General features: G+C 36.1%; 1 long non-coding RNA gene across 3 annotated transcripts in view; it reads left to right on the plus strand.

Moving 5' to 3' along the window:
* The first annotated feature begins 4,623 nt into the window (after positions 1–4,623).
* Positions 4,624–20,120, plus strand: part of LOC145552784 (uncharacterized) — a 69,902-nt gene continuing 54,405 nt past the window's right edge. For all 3 annotated transcript variants that reach the window (XR_014088902.1, XR_014088901.1, XR_014088903.1), the window contains exons 1-2: positions 4,624–6,244; positions 6,514–6,615. This is a non-coding gene — a long non-coding RNA (uncharacterized LOC145552784). The remainder of the gene's footprint in view (positions 6,245–6,513; positions 6,616–20,120) is intronic.

The following is a 20,120-nucleotide window of genomic DNA, read 5'->3' on the forward strand; positions in this document are numbered from 1 at the left end:
GCCTGTATTTTGGATTTCTGACTATAAAACAATTAATTTTCAAAATAAGACGTTTTAAAATTGTACGTTAATACATTGTAAATGTATTTTCACTTTGGAAAAGCATAAATATTGCCAAAATGTTTCCCAAGCTGTTTAAAGTTCAAATAATTTGTTTCTTATAATCAAATTATTGATGTTTGATTGCCCAGTTTAAATGTATAAATATGTTGTGCATTAACATCAAGATATACTACAGCTACAAATTGAGGTAGACTGAATAAACATTTAATAGTCCCTTCTGCCCCACTAACAATATAAGTGTACAACTCTTTCTAAGCCATTAGGTGGTATTTAATTGAATTTTGTATTCCTCAAAGTGGCCAAATGGAAAAGATCCAAATTAATCAGTCCTGACTTTAAAGTAAACTTCTGGCTTTGCTAGCTCTTCTGCTTCATACTCCTAGCTTCAGGCATATGTCAAAAAAAGAAAAAAAATGAAAAAAAAAACTTCTTGAGATCACATTTTTCATGATTTCCAGGTTAGTCGGACTAACCTGGAAGATGAAGCAAATTGCTGCAGCACATCTGTCAGGAGAACAGGTCTTAATCACAGTGGACATGTCATCTCAGTTAAAAAGAGAAGCTGTGGACAAGACAAAAGTGCTACACATTTATGTGCTCTAGAATAAATGTATAAATTTAACAACAATTGGGGGTGGGTGGGAAAGGGAAGCTTCAAAGAAATATTCCCAGAGTTGCTGATTTATTCTCTTTCTAAACACCTTAGGACTGGTTGTCCAACAAGATGTGGATTTGGGGTAGGACTGGCTCACATGCATGGTCTGAGTTTACACCATATGTTGTTCCAAAACCATAATATCGCCAACATTGCAGATGATCAACGTTATCATTCACAACACTTCCCTTTGTTTGCTGATTGGCCAAGATGAAATGCGTCAATAAAATCCCAGACGGAAAAGAGATGAGAATCAACCAGTTGCATAGAAAGGCAATGGCCTGTGTAGTAACTGTTAAAACAGCTAAATCCTTTGTGATTTCTTCCATTAATTATATGTGAACAATTAAATCTGGAAACAATCCTCAAGTGAGTTAATGTCACATAAACACTACTTTTGTTTTTGTTTCTTTGTTTTAACTTTGAAATGTTCTAAATCTTGTCTAAGTGTGTCACACCATGCCTATAACACAGAAGCACACTGTCAATGTTACACTTTTTATCCCAAGACGTATAATCTTGCATCTATTATATCTAACATATCATAGATGCATCAGAAACACTGCAGACACTTCATATGTGAGCATTTTAGACTTCAACTTAATGCTTCTGGCAAGATCTGCAACTTTGTGACAATATACATGTTCACTGTGACATATATGGAGAGCCATTTCAGCCAAAATTAAATAAATAAATGGCTCTCCATACTCCATATGACAAATACTATAATTTTGCAAAAACTATTTCAGACTGTGTTCAATACTGAACAATTCTCAGGTTTATATAAGATGAACTGCAGTTAGAGTAATTTAATTATTTAAAATAAAATAACTGATATTAAGTCTTGTCTATAAGATATCCGCATTTAAAGGTCTGTCTCAGGTTGAATGTGTGGCTTTCTCGTTTGAATTATAGCTCTGTAAAGCTGTAGGAGGAAACAGGAGGTGTGTCAATTTATGTGTCAGTTTGACCTAAAGCTGGTAGTTAGGAGGTGGTGCAAAACAAGCCTGTATTTCAGCAGTGTGTTTGGAGATTATTGACTCCACCATTGATTTTTGGTGGAAAAAAATCAATGCAAATAAATTAGTATTCTTGCCCTAACACTAACGCTCTATTTTCATATACTTGAAGCTTTCCTCTTTTTGCCTGTGTATTTTGGTGCACAAAAATAACCGGCACATGCACAAGAATGACTGTTCGTTTGTCCAGAACATTTGATGTAATGTGAATAAACAGAATGCAAAATCATTCGTCACAACTTGATTGGTTGAGTGATGTTTATAGTTGTAATTAGGCTCTGGCAGGCAGACAAATAGTCAAGAAAGGGTTTTATTTCAAAAGGATAAGAGGCATTTAATCAAACAAGATTACTTGCGTATGTGATACATTTACCTTATTTACTTCAAATTAAATAGTAAGCTTTGTATGATCCTTGGTATTAACAGTGATGACTCCACTTGATCTTCTTATGCTACTTTTCCGGTGAAATCAAGCTTTTATCTAACAGGTGTGGAGTAGCTCTATTATCCACATGTCTGAATACAAACATAGTATATAGATGGGTGAGTGAAATAGTCTGCTACACATTTTACTGCACTAGCCTGAGCCAATAAACTAATCATATAGGTGCCACTGGCCGTAACATAAGGATTAAAAAAAAAAAGATGAAAAAAGAATGTGGCAAACAAAATTCTAGAATGTTTATTCATGACTTTATCAGAACGCTGAAAACATTGACATTTAACAGCAAAATATGTAAACTACAGTGTGGCACCTCAAACACAGGACGATTTATGTTAATGTGTGCGTTGGTGAGAAAAGACTCAGCATATTCTATACTGTGAGAATACCTTATTGTGTTCATTTTCTTTTGTTTTTCACTTCATTTATGAAAGTTGTTTCTCATTTTACTTTCGTCTCATCTTGACTCATCTGTTGGCTTGTAGTGCCTAGTTTTCAGTTTTAAGTCAGTTATTTTACCCAGCGCATACCAGAGTTATCCATAAGTAATTTCTAAGTGGCAAATCCAAGTCCAGCCACAACTCTTTTGCCAGCTCCAAGTCCAGTCTTGTGTAAAATAAACATTTCCACATCAAATGCATGATATGTAGGGGTAACAGTGATTCGAAAACCTGGATTATTAAAATTCCTTGAGGCAAATTACCGTTTACAAGTATAAATTGTTTTGCTTATTTTAATTGTTTGATCTGATTTAACCGCAGGCAGAAAAATAAGATGTCTACTTATTTGCAGTATGTAAACTTCTAGTTTCAGTAGGAGCTACCTGGTCCTGTTAATATATTAATATGATTTCATTTTAGAGAAATATTTTTTGAAAGCTGTAGCACCTTTTATTTACTTAGAATTGGCAAATAACTGTCAAACTGTCAAACTGTTATCTATCTGACTTATAGATAAGATTAAACTAACTCATAGTGACTATGCTGGCTACTTCTGTGGTAAATGTATTAGAAGTAGAGAAAGAATTTGTCTCAGAATGCTGACTTCAAATCTAAATCAGATGAAGGAGAAAGAGAAAGGCAACAACAATGCCCTCTGTAGAGCTCTGTAGAGCGTGTTGTTTTTTTTCATCTAAAAACAGAACTGAATGGGGAAAGAAATGAAAAGTGAACCTGGACACCAGCGGTCCCCAGAGCATTAAATGTCTTATTCTGCTGTTTGCTTTGTGGGGATGGTTATTGTTTTTGCTCAAAGTGTTGCACAAGGTCAGCTTTGGTGTTGCCTTCAGCAGGTGGTGACACTGGAAAGGTTATCACCTCTGAGGGCCTGTTGAAACCCAAGAGGTTTATAGGCAGCTCGTTTAATGGCTAACCATATGCGAGGTGTGTTTTAAGGTTTAAAATGTATGTGGAATCCCATGGAGATGTTTCCACATAAAGACAGTTACAAAGTTGGACTTCTAACACCTGAAGAACATTTCCAGGATTAGAGGACTAGTGTCTCACCAAGACCTAGAAAAACTCATAAATGCGTTTATCTTTAGTGGCATTGATTTCTGCATCAGTGTCGTTGCAGGTCTACATAAAAAAAGAAAAATTCAGACAGCTGCAGCTGATCCAGAATGCTGCTGCATGTGTTCTCACTAAAACCAAGAAGATATCATCACCCCAGTTCTAAAGTCCTTACACTGGCTCCCTGCAGCTCAGAGGATAAACTGTAAAATATTGTTGCTAGTTTATAAACCACTGAACGGCTTAGCACCACAATACATTAAAGACCTGTTGTTGTTGAATCAACCTTTCAGACCCCTCAGGTCTAATCTGCTCTGCATCCCCAGAACCAGAACCAAACGAGGAGATGCAGCATTCAGCTTCTTTGCACCACAAATCTGGAACAAACTTCCAGAAAACTGCAAAACAGGTGAAACACTGAGTTCCGATACATCTAGACTAAAACCCAGCTGTTTAGAGTTGCTTTTAATCAAGAAACATTAATCAGTAATCTGAGGTGCAACATGTAATGTTGTTGACTGTGTGTTCTATGATTTTTGTGTTTTTACGATGTAAATCACTTTGAAATGCCTTGTTGCTGAAAGGTGCTATACAAATAAAATGTGATTGATTGATTGATTCCACAATTCTGAAGCGGTTTCACAAAGTGTGACCAAAGCTGATAACTTTGGTGAAAAAGAGACATACACAAAACCTGGAACACTTCATTAGACTATAAACCAAAATTCAGATATTACCACATTTAAACTTTAAAGTACAAGTAGGTTTATTCATGTTATGAAGGACATACATAAAATACAGGGAAGCTGCAAAGCATTAGACTGATTTATGTGGTGAAATTATTGGATTGAGGTGTCAGTATTCTATGTATTGTGTGTTACGAAGAGATTTCCATATACAAGTCAGTATAAGTTCACACAAAATAGGCATTTCTGTCATCTAGTAAGTGGTTGTATGACATTTAAAATTAGCACAATGCTTTTTCTAAAAATAAATCTCTGCAGCTGGCTTCTTGGCAAATTGTGCAATCAGCTCCATCATATCAAGAACTGCAATCATCTACACAGCTGGGGTTCTCCATGAACTTCTTCCACAATATGTCAAGATAATGTAACAATTGTTTTCTTTTTTTCAGTGATAGTTGATTGTGTTTCTTCATTTTGATTGGATTCAACTGCATTGTCGACTACAGTCTTTTTTATTTATTTTGTTGCCTCTCACAGGTGTGACCCACAATTGGTTCTGTGCACTAACATAACATTACAAGCCAAAAAAGAACAGCACAAAATGTACCAGTGTAAACAAGGCTCAAAAATCCTAAATTGGCCCCAATTTATTATGGTTTACATCATATTATTTGTCTCATCAGAGTTTTAAGAAATGTATCAAAAACACATTCTGCTGGTGGTGCAGGTGTAAAGTGCACGACCCATATACTCAGGCCTCAGTACTCGTGGCAGCCGTCATATAGGTTAGAGTAATGACCTGTTGACCTTTGCTGCATGTCTTCCCCTCTCTCAACCTCCTTTCTGTCTGACCACTCTCAATTAAAGGCCACTAGAACTAGAAGAAAAACACTAAATAAACAAAAAACATGTTCTTCATAAGCTACCTAATGCAGCTCTAAAAATTAAACAGAAATTAAGCTAACCTTTCTACATTTTGCAATACCTGACAAAAGGTATTGTCAGGTATTGCATGCATTTTGCTTATGTATCAACAGTGCTTGAATAGGGGGGTATACTCCCTTCTAAATTTGTTTATCATATCATGTCCATGTAAGTGTGTTACATGAAGGCTGCTCAGAGGAAAAATACAACTCTGCCTAATCCCAATTTTGAAGCATTTATTGAAAACATTGTGTTTCTGTGTGGTGGCAAGACATTGCTATTTTACATTTTGCAACTAAGACATAAAAAGTAGGGTATATAGACATCTTTCTGAAGAAATTTAGACGGGCCAGCCAGTTGGTTGGAACCCAGCGTTCTGATGCTAACAATTAGCATCCATACTAATGTAGCATGGAAGAGAGAAAACCCAATGCATTCCACCAAAAATCCCTCAGATGTTAATTTTTATTTCTAGATTTTTATTTTTATTTTGTTTTAATTGAATTGTCTCTCATTTTTATCTTGAAATATCTTTTAAACAAAATTTATGTAATAATTTTGGGAAAGTTTAGTTTTAATTGTTGCGGTCGTAGCCCGTGACGTCACTTCCTCCTTCACCAGACCGCTCCTGGATGGTTTGGAGGAAGGTGAGTTTCTCACGGAATTTCTGTTGACATGCTATTTAAAAGTTGCAGTAAATGACAAAATGTTTCACTATCTTTTAGCTAGCGTGTTTTTATAATATTAATTTAAGTTTTTATTGGCAGAGGATGGAAAGTTTTTGTCTAGTGTTGGACCTTAGAGTTGCAGCATGTGTGTGAGCTAGCCGACTGCTCTTCCCACGCTGTGCAGCAGGATTTTTTATGTTTTATCTTTGTTGTGGGCAGGTGGACTGATGTTGGCTTAACATTTTCTGTGCTGCTGAAATGTTCCATTCTGTGTAGGTATGTTGTTCCTATCTGTTCTTTTTATTGCGCTTTCCTGCTCATTTTCCTGCTCACAATATACAAATTATGCATTTTGATTATTGATTAGAGGCCAGTCAGTGGTTTGTGTTTTTTATTTTTATTTTAATATGTAACATAATTATTTCTATTGGCACATAATGCTGTCATTTAAGAGCAGACCGTTCCTTCATGTTATGGAGGAAGGTGGACTGATGTCGGCTGGACATTTTCTGTTCTGCTGAAATGTTAAATTTCATTCGCTTTAGATTAAATATGTCATCAGTTTGACTGACCTGTAACTCTTGAGGCGTCTAATTCACAACGCAGTGTGGTTCGGCTGGAGTTACCCCCGGACCGGTTACACTAATGTAAGCTATTATTCCATTCAGTATATTAAAATTAAGATATGATTAACCAAAATGCTAATGTTAGCTTAGATGCTGCTAGCGGCATGTGGGGTATAACTGGCATGTTGTCTATAATGACTTCCTCCATTCAGGGTGCTAAACATGGATAATAAAAAAAAAAAATAGCTAAAAATCTTATTTTAGGGAGAAGGGCAGGGAAATATTTGTGCTAATGTTAATGCACTGCCTTCTGATTTTTACTTTTGCAAAAATAAAAATCAGATGTTTACTTCGTCTCTCTTAGTTACCAGAAAACGCGCTCATCTCTTAGCAACAGATTAACAACAAATATTGTTATTGTTCAAAAAATTTTCTTTTGCTCTTTTGAAATACTACTTATCTTACACTACTTAACAAGAATTGTGCAGTTGGTGAATTTTGCAGAAAAGTGAAAATGTTTTTTAGTAATTGGTGGTAAATATAGAGCTCTCAAGTTTAACCTAATATGCACGTTGGATGCCGTTCCGGCAGTCGGTTTCACAACTGGGCTGTACTTCATCTGTTTACATTTGATTTCCTCAGAGGTGGGCCGTTAGCAGAACGTGGGTCTGTCCTATTTTCCCCACTCTGATGCTGCTATTTATTCTCATGCATTCCCTTGACTGGCATATTCAGGCTGCCTTATGTTGACTTGTCTTGTGGGCCTATCTTCAGTTCTCGGGTCTTACAAAGCGAGTATCATATTTGAACATTCTTAAAAGAGAGGCACAGGATAAAAGTATATCAAAAGCTTGGTTTGCCTGTTAAAGATGGTTCTATTCCTGAGTGATTCATTTATTTATCTAGTTTGCCAATTGTTGGAAATAAGGCAATGATGAACGTTTTCTGTTTCACCTGGCAATATAATTATCATTTAATCTTATTTATGAAGAAACTTTCAAACACTGTGATTAAAATCCTCGGTTTTGTCTTGCAGCCATTATAGAAGAAACACAATTTGGTTTCTGAATATATTAGTTTCTGAGAACAACTTTGGGTTATTCATCAGAGCGTTGCATTTGATATTTCTCTGAAATTAGTTATTGACCGAGCCACTTACAGACTGGCAAGAAACATATCCTGAAATTAAACTTGAACTATAAAAGTGTTCCCCTAAAGTTCCTGGGAAAGGCAACAGCAGGAAATCAAATGTTTGTTTTTTCAAATGAACTGTATATTTATTTTAACAGGGTTTCTCTTTGTTTTTATCAGTAAACATAATAGTTTATGGTGGCAAAAGTCTGTCTATATTTTTTGAAAAGATACATGTCCTGGATAACATTTTGGTAATATAGCCCTTCCAAAGTGATAGCTGAGTCATAGTTATAAGCTCATGAAGTTAACAACCCCTTTAGACAAATTCTGTTTTTTGAGATTGGTACATGCCTGGTGTAGGCTCATGTAACCTTAAAAACCTGCTTATATCCTTCTCTTTCTGTGACTTTATAGCTTTCAGGTCTTAAAAAAGATAAATCCAGGACAATTCACAAAACTTCATTTTTGAATGCTTTCAGGAGCTACTAGACCAGGAGTGGGCAACTCCAGGCCTCGAGGGCCGGTCTCCTGCAGTCTTGGATGTCTCTCTGGTCCAACACACTTGAATCCAACAGCTGAATCACCTCCTAAGTGCAGTCAGGTTCTCCAGAGTCCTGCTAACAACCTCATTATTTGACTCAGGTGTGTTGAAGTAGAGACACATCTAAAAGTTGCAGGAAACCAGCCCTCCAGGCCTGGAGTTGCCCAGCCCTGTACCAGACCTTTCTTTTCAGAAATATTTCAAGTTTTAAAGAAGTGAATTCTATGTTGTGCGGTTTGTAGATACAATCAATTAAGTCTGTTTCACTTATCATCTTATGTACTGCCACTGACATTGCATTAGACAAAGCTTGCCTGGTTTTTAGCTAATTTAAAATGCTAAAAAGTAATGAAATTAGAGAAGTAGTACATACTTTTGTCAGTGTGATCAGTAAAATATTTTATTGCAACAATTTACCTTACAGACAGTTTGACTGAAATTGGTAAAAGTTCATTTTAATTCTGATAAATCTCAGTGTGATATTAATTGTAAAACTGTCTACTCATTCACTGTATAAAGCAACTTTAACAAATTATCCCCCAAATTTGAGGTAACAGTTTGGACACAATTTAATCAAATACTTTTAGTAAAGATTATTTAATGTCAACAGCTCTGAAACACACACACATCTTGGGTGTATTACAATACTAATTACCTTAGAAATTTGAGTAGCAATAATGATTATTTTTCTATCATTGATTTACTCAATTACACCTAGTAATTAATAAAGATAATTAACTATTACTGATCTCTGGAAAAGTTGTACAGAAATGTATTTTCAGATGACAAAAGATCAGAACCAAGCTTTATTTAATAAAAGACATGCTCAACAAATAGAGGGTACAAAATGATCACACATGCTTAATTTTAAGCAGCTTCAACAGTGCCACATTCTAGTTGGAAAACTAGTTGTAAAGATTCATATTTAGTAAACCAAAAGGCCTGCACAATCATTGGCAGTCAAAATCTACCATTATTAACTGGTGCAATTTGTTTTTGTTTGGATTTCACACAGGCCTGTTTTTCCCTCAATCATAACAATTCTGGTGGATAAATTGAATTCAAAAATACTTTAATTGATACCAAGGGGATCAATAATTCATTTAATTGAAGAGTTACTGTAGATGGTGTTGGCTGTGGGCAGGAAAGCACTCCTGTAGTAATCTGTATTGCACAGAATTTGAAGAAGCCTCCAACTAAAGACACTGTTTTTCAATGACAGCCTCATGAAGAGGATGGTCAGGGTTGCCCATAATTTTCTTAAGTTGATGTGAAATCCTTCTCTGCACCATCATCTCCAGAGGTTCTTGTGGAAACATTCCCCACTACAAAAACATTATTCTGATCACTTACCTAATCAGTGTGCCTCTTAAAGCTTTGCCAGAAGTTGCTTGTGGCTTAATAGTCTGTGAAGAAACTACCAGTGCGGGAACTATTGTGATCTCCTTAAATTATGTTGGTTCGCATTATTGGTTACGACTCTAAAGACTGCTCTTATTATTGTCCAATCATATTTAGATATAGCGCATAATTTCTGGTGATGATAAAACATGATTACAATGGTTTTAGTAATCTAATTTGGTCACATCAATACAAGACAAATTAACAGTTTCATTATTGCTAATAAGTAAATGGTGCTGTATTCGATTATGTAAATAAAAGAAACATGAATCTCTTGTGTAGTAGGGATTTTTTAAATGGCTTTCCTTCACTGCTTGCTTTCCTTCATTTCTTCTACTCTGAAGTGTCATATTTTAGCTCGTCTTGCCTCATCTAGTTATGTGACATGTCAGTGCATTAGCACTGGATGTATTTTTAAAGCACACCTAAATCTAATGCAGCCTACAGAATGGACAAAAATCACACACCTGAATAATTTCTCTCTTTCTGGCTGCAGTGATGTAGTTTTTTTAGTCTCAGTCCACTGGTGTTGACTGGAATAATGGCAGAGGGATAGGTTGTACTGCAGGTGCAAGCATGATGGGGCTAACTGGTATGAGTGAGCTGATCCGTCTGTTTGCTTAGCAATTACTCTTGTGGTGAGTGATGCAGCACTTCAGATGGTTTCTGCAGAATATATCTAGCATTTGAAAATTATTTTTATGTAATCTCAGATTCTATAATAGTCCAGATTTTTTTCTGATGAAAGATAACCGTTCTAGGATTTACTGTTCCTCTTCATAAACTGCTTTTTATATGTTTTATTGACCGTGCAGTGTGCATGTACAGATTTGTCATTCTGGTACAGCTCTTAAAGAAAAGAACAAAAAAATAACACAACTAAGCACTGTTGAAGAACAACTTCTCTCAAGACCAACTGGAGAACAGTGATCAGCTGACCTTATATCTGACTGAAAAACTGACCATGACATCCTAATTTATTGGTGACAAACTAAAAAGTGAGTTTGATTGTATTTTACAGAATGGTCTATGTGAAATGCCAAAGTACACATGTTATGCTTCAAAGATGAATAGACAGCTATTGTTTAGAGAGTAATTTGCTACGCAGCACACCATGTCCACTTATCTCCCAAGAAGTGCAGTGGAAGTTACAAAGTTCACCTGACCAATGTTAACCCTTCAACTCCATCAGGAAGCCTACAATTTGATAAAGTCAGCTTCAAAAGATCTATTGCCAGAGGTTGACAAAAATATCAATACCAAACACTGCTGTTCTCTCTGAGGGCTGTTCTTGTCAGCAGGCAACACTGAAATAAAAGACAACCACAGCTGATATACAGGTGCTGCTGTGAACAAAGATATTTGTATTCTGAGTATTTTATTGTAATCCATATTTCAAATTCCTTCCCTTTTTTTGTAGAAAATCAGTAAAATGCCCTTTCTATTTACCACAGCATCAGGAAAAATACACGTTAACGTCTGAGACAGAATCCATTTCAAGGAAGTGCAGTTCAATCTTTTTGAAAAAAATAAAAAATAAAAATCAATGCTGCTGCCATCACCAGTTAACACTGAAAGCAAGTAATAGTTTCAGTTCTGAGCAATATTACAATATATAACAAAGAAACATGAAAAAATTTAAATAAACACATGTGGTGGTTCATTAAACACAAATTACTGGGTGTTAAATAGGTGAACCCTCCTGTTCCCAGTGTATAACAGAAAAGGTGTGTAGCCATGATCGGTTAATTTAGCTTATCAAGCTAGTATTGGTCCAGGCAGTACAGATGCTGTAACAACATGAAATTATTTTCCTTCTTCAGTTAAAATAAATACATTTTTTAAACTAAAGCAACACTTTAAAAACCGAACTGGATATTCTGACTGCAGATTTGTTCCTGGTGGAATATAGCTGAATATAACTTTTTCTGACGGTGTCCAAAACCTCTATCCATCCCTGGTCTAAGAGATTAGCTCCTTTCTCTATGCTATCCTCTTTCTTGGCTGTAGAGATTGAAGGTCAAACTTAAGCAGTTTATTTGTAACAAATATTTCATTGCCACATCAACACACATTGTGCATAGTTTGATTTCTTCTGATGTGTTACACCTGACAATATTGTTCATCTGTCTTAGTACACATTACAAAATAACAAACGTAGAATATTACCAGTAAGCATATTTTACTGTGGCAGCAGCCTTTGTATCAAGTTTGGCACAAATTATGTTTGCACAATTGTTAATTTGTTTAAGCGACCATGAAAAACAAGAATGTCTATCACTTAACTAGTTTCACACAGCTTTTATGGGCTGACTAATGTCCAAGAACAGGCACACATAAAAAGCATTTGTGACGACTGATGAGTTATTGGCTGCTGCAGAACAAAGAACAGAAACAGGTTTTGCTCAATTACATGAATTGAGCATGTAATTGTAGTATTAGTAGTGTTTTAGTACAGTAGTTCTATATAAACTACAGCCATAGCATCATATTTGCCACATGAGAAAAAGTTATCATTCCTTCTTGCTATTTCTTTAACCCCATGAAAATGGTTTCCTGATATGTTGTTGACATTTGTCCCAGTTCATCTGTTTCACACTGTCTTGTTCATTTTTTGGAGATAAACAAACTGAAATTGATTTCAGAAGATTTTGTGCCTTTGTGACACGGACTTTTGTGGTCCTGAAGCAAATTGCCTCTCCACTCAAACTTAAAAAAAGTCAGTGTGTGTGTTTGTGCATTTGTGTGATCTGGCCTCTAAAAAGTGCAAATATTAAAAACTCATAATCAATATAGCTAATTATGATTGTTTGCTACCTCACTTAATAACGACTATAAAATATTGTTCTCAGTTAATAGCTTTTAACTAATTAACTGTGAAACTATAATGACCTCGATGTTCTGGTTCAGGTACGGAACAACTAGTGCTGTCTTGCTAAAATGAACTAGTAATTTTAGTAAGATTGTCTTTTACATGGACATACAAACTACTTGTCCAATTAGGTGATTAACTTAGTTTTTCTCAGTCGGTTTGTTAACTTTCTCAGAACAGTATTTTTATTCTCAAAACTACTTGTTAAATTATTGTGGCACTTGAACACAACAAAAAAGCTCTTTCTCATTCCTGTGAACACACTGAAAATGCTTTGGCACATCCATGCAAATACTTCTGTAAAATTATCTGCTTCCCCCTCCATTTTCAATCGCTTATGTCATGTTGATAAAAATGTACACAGGTTTCTGTTGAATACTTTCAACCTCCAAGATATTTAAGCATAAGTTGATCAGTTTTAAGTCTCCACATGCCAAATACTTGAAAAAGTTCTGATAATATGTCAATCATATTTCTATACATTTCCATTTCAAAGTCATCCTATTAAAAACTTAGTGTTGTAAGCATGCAAAATGTGGAAAAACAACAAAAAGGGCGGAAGACTCTATCCTCTTTAAATCTAGCATCGATTACCAGTGACCTTTTACGTTTCAGCTCATCTTGTCTTCTTTTTTCAGCTTGAGCGATTTGTCAGGTACAGCAACATGATTTCACCACACCAACATGCCTGTCAGATAGGATAATGCATGGGTCTTATCAAGCTTCCATCTAAAACAACATGGTGTTGCTCCACATATCAAAACACCTTGACTTTGATTTGGCCTTTCTGTGCTCCTGGAATAACCTGCATGGATAAGATATTTTTTAAAATTGTAATGGTAGGAAAACAAACTTTTAGTTCTTAAGAAACAAAAGGGCTGTTGTGCTATGAATGGATGATGTTTTTCTGCTCTGAACATTTCAAATGTGTGCTTGAAAGAATGTTTGTAAGTGGAAAAAAATAACACATCTCTGTCAGGGAAAAAGTCTAACCGATTACATGTAGCCTTAATGTTTCTGGCCAGGCTTTGTCTCAGAAAAGATAGCTCAGCATGTAATATAACATCTTAGCACTGTGATGTTTTATTATGCTGCTGGTAGGGTTTGGGGAAGTGCTGCCAACTGCATCTGATATTTAGGAAAGTATTAAGTGTGGTAATAACCCTCTCTTGTTGCAGTAGCCCTTTACTCCTATTTTTTCATGGTTTAATTGGCTCCTTTGGGATAATTAGTAATCATTAAGAGATAATCAACTGGGCTTTTACGCCTTGTCATGATGCATTGCACCAAACGTCCAAACATTAAGTGGTGCATTATTAGCTGAGTGGTCAGGATAGTGGTGCTTTTCATACTAGGAAATCATCCAGGTATGATTCTGTCCTGAACAAGAGCTTCTCCTTTAGTGAAAATATTTATGCTCAAACTTTAAACCATAGTAAACACTGCACACATGTTCTTACTCTGCATAAAGTATTCTAGTAGTTATAGAATTTGCAAATAGCTGTAAAAGGAAGTCTAGTTGAATGCAATTCTGAGTATGTAGTCTTATCTGGTTTTGCAGTTGACATGACTGTAAAAGTCTCACTATCTTTACATTGTTTTTATTTTTGTTTTGTTTTGTTTTTGGTAATAAACTTATAGGTTTCTGCCAGATGTCTAAAAAACGTTCGACAACATTTTTACAAAGTTTAAGGAAGCTTGCTGATAAAAAAAGATGATCAGAAGTCAAGGCAGAAAACCATTTTGAAAAAGCTCATATAGCAGATGCCCGGAGAGATTTAATAATGGCTCGATGCAAGTGGGAGGCAAAACACACGCACTGACTTCCCCTTGGGATGAACTGAGTTTTCAAATACATGTACACATGCTTATCAGCAGTGAAAAAAAAACTTTAGTAGCATGGTAAACACCCTTTTTTCTCATATTTCAAAGAAGGCTTCGAACAGTGAGAAAGTATTGTTGCCTTTTCACTCCTGTAATAGAGGTGTGCCAAACAAAGTCCTCCCTAGAACATGCACATCATGTGTGCACATGTTTTAATAATTCAGACTTCCTGCAAAATGTCGGTTCACTAAGAGTTCAAACTTAGCACAACTCTTACATTAGCTGTGAAAACACTCTAGGTTACACCTGTTGCTGTAGAATTTCAGCCATTTTTATCAACTTAAAAATGAGCACTTATATGCAAATTACTTATAAATATAAGTCTGAGTATTGAAACACATGGAGAAGCTCAGAAAAGGTCATATCAGTATTTTAGCCTATCACTTCAATCAACAATGAATCAGATTTTCCATACACATTAAGTTGGTGGAACTGGCACAAAACCTTTAGAGTACTACTTTAAATATTTAAATTTTATTCTAAAATAGCTCTAGCTGTGGGGACACAGTTTTGCATTGTTTTAGGGGGGCACTAAAAAAAGACCCCGTGCTCTTCCATTAATTAAATTACCACAAGAGCATTCAAGAAGGGCAAAATAACAGCCATTTATATCTGTGAATATACAGAATGGTGATTATCTTTATGTATTTTGCTTATGAGAGCTATATTACTAGATAATATCATTTTAAATCGGATGCAGTAGACAATGTGCTTAGCTTTGTTGCGAGTAACATTTTCGTCTTGCATATACCCCACATCATAATACACAGTTCTTGATGCCAAAATAGACAACTGTTACTTTTCAGTATGATTGAACCTCTCATAACCCCAACAAATTGTAAATGTATAGAATGACCTTAAAATGTAATTTATGTTATGAAGAGCATATGCAAGAAAAGTCCCTGCTTATGGGATGAAATAACTCATTTATGTCTATGCATTATGGAGTCATTAATATTGTGATGTGAGGATGAAGGTGGAGGTTAATGTGAAGCAAAATGTCCACATCAATATCTGCCAGGATGAAATGAGTCAAGAGCAAAGTATCTCCCCCTGTGCACTGGATCATATAAGGTCTCATTATATAGTAATTCATTCCATAAGCTGGCCGGAGAAAATAGAAAAATACAAAGGGGATCAATTCAAGGTGCTCAGCTTAGAGGCAAACGCTACAATCCTTAGTTTAGAGCATTCACATGTTCTTTTTCAACAATGCTCTTCTTTTACTCTTTCAGAAATATTTTGACAGTATATTTGTGGTCACTAGATCTTTGAAATATCTTTTCCATATGGTCAGCTGAAACATTAATATGAAAAAAGTCATGATAACGTGTCATGGAAAAGTAACATGTTAACCTCAGTTAACGTTGTAACAATTTATTGAATGATTTGAGAGCCGCGATTATTAAAAATTCCTTGAGGCTTGAAGCTTTGTTAAATATTTTTTTACTGTTTACCGTGTTCCGGTTGAATAATTGTTTGTGTTGTTACATTATCACTTCTGACGAAGAGTTATTGACGACGGCTAAGTCTTATTAGTGCAACAAGCGTCCTCTTTTTCCTGGACATGTCCACTTTTCATGTTCTATCTGGGAAATCCAAGCGATTTAATTTCTTGATTAAAATGTACAGGTTTTCATGATTTCTTCGGGGAGCAAAAAGTGATCCTTAAATTGACTGGTGCGATGCATGTAACACAATATCTTTCTCCGGAGCTGCTGCCTAGGTGGTTCAGCGTGAATGGCGGCAAAGTGCGTGACGTGTATTTATACAGGTACTACAGAGACACATTCAGATAGAAGGAACACAACAGGCTGCGCTGTAGATGATTCTTAGCGCAGGTGTAATTTTGTAGATGAACCAGAAAGTAGATTTCCTACCATTCTGATTGCAGTAAATGGACGACTGAGCACACTGCATTTGCACAGTTATGGTAGCTCTGGTATCCCTTATCTGCACCCGTATCAACCAGTGTTGTAGTACAAAATGTAGATTTATCCTGCTGTCTGATCCTGCTTTGATCAGACAGCAAAGCAGGAGCTGTCTGATCCTGCCAGCTCTCTATAGATATATATATATATATCTATCTGTCTATATATGTATGTATATATACATGTACAATTGTACATATATTTATACAATTTTATTTAATTTCTATGAAAAAAATTGTGGAGGACCCCCTGTTGGTCAGGGGCCCTTGGAATTGCCCTAAATCCCCCCCCTATACGGCGCCACTGACCACTGTCACTGTTGGTCTTTGCTGTCAGTGTAGGAACCAGAAAAAAAGCAGGTAAATTGCCTAAATGTAGCAACAAAAAAGGAGATATTGGCATATGGCGACAATTCCATCTTAGCACACACAACTCCTTCATAATACACTTTCTGTTTGGTGGAAGATATCAAGTTTTTCTCTATCAAATCGTTGAATCCCAAGTAAATTCATGTTATTGGTGTCAAAGTTTGACTCAAGTCCAAAGACTTGCATAATTTCACCAAGTCAATTCTTGAGGCATTTGTAACTAGAGTATGACTCATTTCTAAGTCATATGACTCGAGTCCACACCTCTGCATCACAGTGGCTGCCTGTATTTCTTTTAATTGGTCTTTGCACCCAGTACTACATTAGAAATGAGAAAGTATTAGCACATAACAGTTTTGCAAATGATGTGTACAACAGAGATTGTGTTTAACCTGGGGGGACCATTCCAGCGATCTGCAAAGTTGCAGCAATGTTATGATCTCAAAGCCAATGCCTGGAGCAATTCTATATCTCCCCATTCTTGATCTTGTGGTTTTCAGAAGACTGCAGGGCCTGTGGCAAATTGTGTATGTGTGGTTATGTATTTTTTAAAGCTCACCAGTGAATCTGAGGACAACGCTATAGGTGCCACCCTTGCCACTGAAAGAGATCTTACATGTTCATACACTCAGCATAAAATTTCTACAGCATAAAAACTGTAGAAATGCAGCTAAGTGGGTGTGCCCTTAAGAGCCAGAGGGAATGAAGAAATCTGAATCCATTCAATAAATATGAAAGAGATAACACACTGATGGTGCTGCAGCTAAAATGCAAGCAAAGCAGGAGCTGTCTGATCCTGCCAGCTCTCCCGAGGTCACAAAGACCTTGGCGGTTCGAGCTTTAATCTGGAGTGTAAGAAGATGGGAGGGCATTCGATTGCCTCAGGGTGTCAAGGTGATATGTGGGAAATCAAGTGCAAGGAAGTGGACTTTTTTCGTTTTTGGATCAGCGACACTAAACATTTATTCAAAAAATATACTGTCCAGACAGCTTTTAGTGATTCTTTTGTTTTAATTCCATTGAAGCTGGCAGCAATGAGTTTCCAGCTTATAACAGAAAACAGTTGTGATGTACACTGAAACCTAATTCTCAATCTGGATTTATTTCAGCTTAGCAGAGGGCCTGTTGACTTTTCATTATTCGGTTAATAAAAAAGAAATAGTGATTTTCCTTCCTATCATCTCTTTTCCATCAACCTTTGACTCTCGGAAAAATGTAGCACAAAATATGCTTTTTTCCTGTCCAAATAATGGAAATTAAGTTCATGAGGTCAGGAAAAAAATATGCATAATACATACGCAAAAAATGAAATGTATCTAGCGGTCCCATGTTAGATAAACTTTGTCTGAGAACAGACTCACAGAAAGCAACTATAAGCTGATTATTACTATCAATACGCCAGCATAGAGATTAACACGAAAGAATTAAATCTCAACCTATTTAATATACGATCAAGACTTATTCAAGGAATGCTGACTTTACTATGATGTCAAGGTGAGACCATGACTGATAATTTCCTTTCAGTTTTTTACATATAGGGATATATTGTATATTTTCCAGGCACATAGTGCTATTTTATTTTATATATATCCATGCTTGTTAAAAAGGAGCTGGCAATGTAGATGACTGAGCTAAGCTCACATACAAGATATTACAATAGTCTAAACAAGAAATGTAAAATGAAGAATCACCTTTCAATGACTTTGATTGGGAGCCACAGTTTTACTTTTGGAAAAAGCTTGCTATAACAACCCCAAACCTCTGTTTTTCTAGTTTCAGGCATTGTCCACAGATAGCCAGATCTTTTTAAAACCGTGTAGCAGAGAGATCAGTTTCTATGAAGTAATCTCGTCCACACCTGATTGGTTTAAGAAAAGTGTTCATCCAGAGTTCCCGGAGAGAACCCACGCATCTACAGGGAGAACATGCAAACTTCATACAGAAAGATTGTGACCCTACAACATTCTTGCTGCAAGGCAACAGTGCTACCAGCTGCACCACTGTGCAGAACGCAGTGTTAGAATATGAAGTTAATAAAGCACAAGACAATGTCGACTGGGAGTCATATTAAATCAAGTATGTGGATGCATGTGGAGTTTGAATGGCATTCTGCAATGATTGGGAGGGATAGATGGTGTGAAACAGCTGACCTCCAAGTGATCTTTCTACTTTGCAACTCAATGTATCAGAGCAGTTGGGCTTATAAAAAAACAAGTGCATGAACAATAGTAAAAATAAGCACCTCTCTTTCCTCCACTGAATGGCCAAACAATAACAATGGTCACATGTGTGATGTCAGCGCTGCATGATTTGTTGCACACTGCCATGTGTTTACCTCTTAATGTCCACACACAAATTGTATTAGTTCCAAGTATTTATTTCTCTAACAATTAATGAAAACACAACACTTAAGATTAGAATATAACATCAGAGCAAGAACTCAAACTTTTTTTATGTAGAAGTGTTGGCTTACCTGCCTGAAGTTATTTATAATTTGAGAAATGAGCACCTACATACTGATTTATTAACTATGACTCTTTTGTCAAATTTCCTGAACACCACTGTAGACACTTTTGTTAATTTTTCTGATTCATGAAGACTGATTTCCATTTGAAAACACACAGCACCAAACTAAATTCAGAGCTGCAGGGGAAGTTGTATCTTTGATCTAAGACTAGAATCTTTGATCATGCAACACAGTGGCAGTGTTTCTACTGAGTTGTCTTTTCCTTAGAAATTCCTCCATAACCCTCTTATACCAGCACACGTCTTCATGTACATACACACAAATGCTCAATTTTTAAGCCACTACAGATGCAAGAGAGGACATGACATTTCCTCTGCAAGTATTTGAATTTGTTCCTCATATTTGCTGGTGACAAAATCCCCAAGATGCTTGTGGTTAACTGCAAACAGAAGAAATCACACTGAAAAGGTTGTGGAAAAACAAAGTGTAAAGAAATGGGACAGGAGTGGGAGTCTGAGAGAGATAGGAAAAAATGGGAAGATTTATCAAACAAAAGTTCACCTTAAAGAAACTTGTGACAAAAAAAACATTCAATAGCCTGAAGTGGTTAGTAGATGGAAGAATTCTTTTACCTGTGATGGACTGGCAACCAATGTGTACCCCTCTCGATATTTAACTACTGGAGACGAGCTTCAGCTGCCCCATTATCCTCACAAGATATCACTTGTGTTGACAACTGATGGATGGATGGTTTGGATATGGTTCAGGGATTTAATCATATTAAATAAGTGTTCATTCACCAGGTCTTGTAGTGATCCATAAACAAATGAATGCACCTGTATACACAAAGGACATGAATGAACCATTGCCCTTTGATAACGCTGTGGCTGTCAATGTTTGAGACGAAACATTGATGCAATTGAGAGAAATACCAGCGGTATGAGACTTGCTTATAGAGAGGAGGTTGACAAAACACCACCAAAAAAAA

This window comes from Poecilia reticulata, chromosome 9, assembly GCF_904066995.2.
Source record: "Poecilia reticulata chromosome 9, P_reticulata-male-v2, whole genome shotgun sequence".
In the NCBI taxonomy this organism is placed as follows: domain Eukaryota; kingdom Metazoa; phylum Chordata; class Actinopteri; order Cyprinodontiformes; family Poeciliidae; genus Poecilia; species Poecilia reticulata.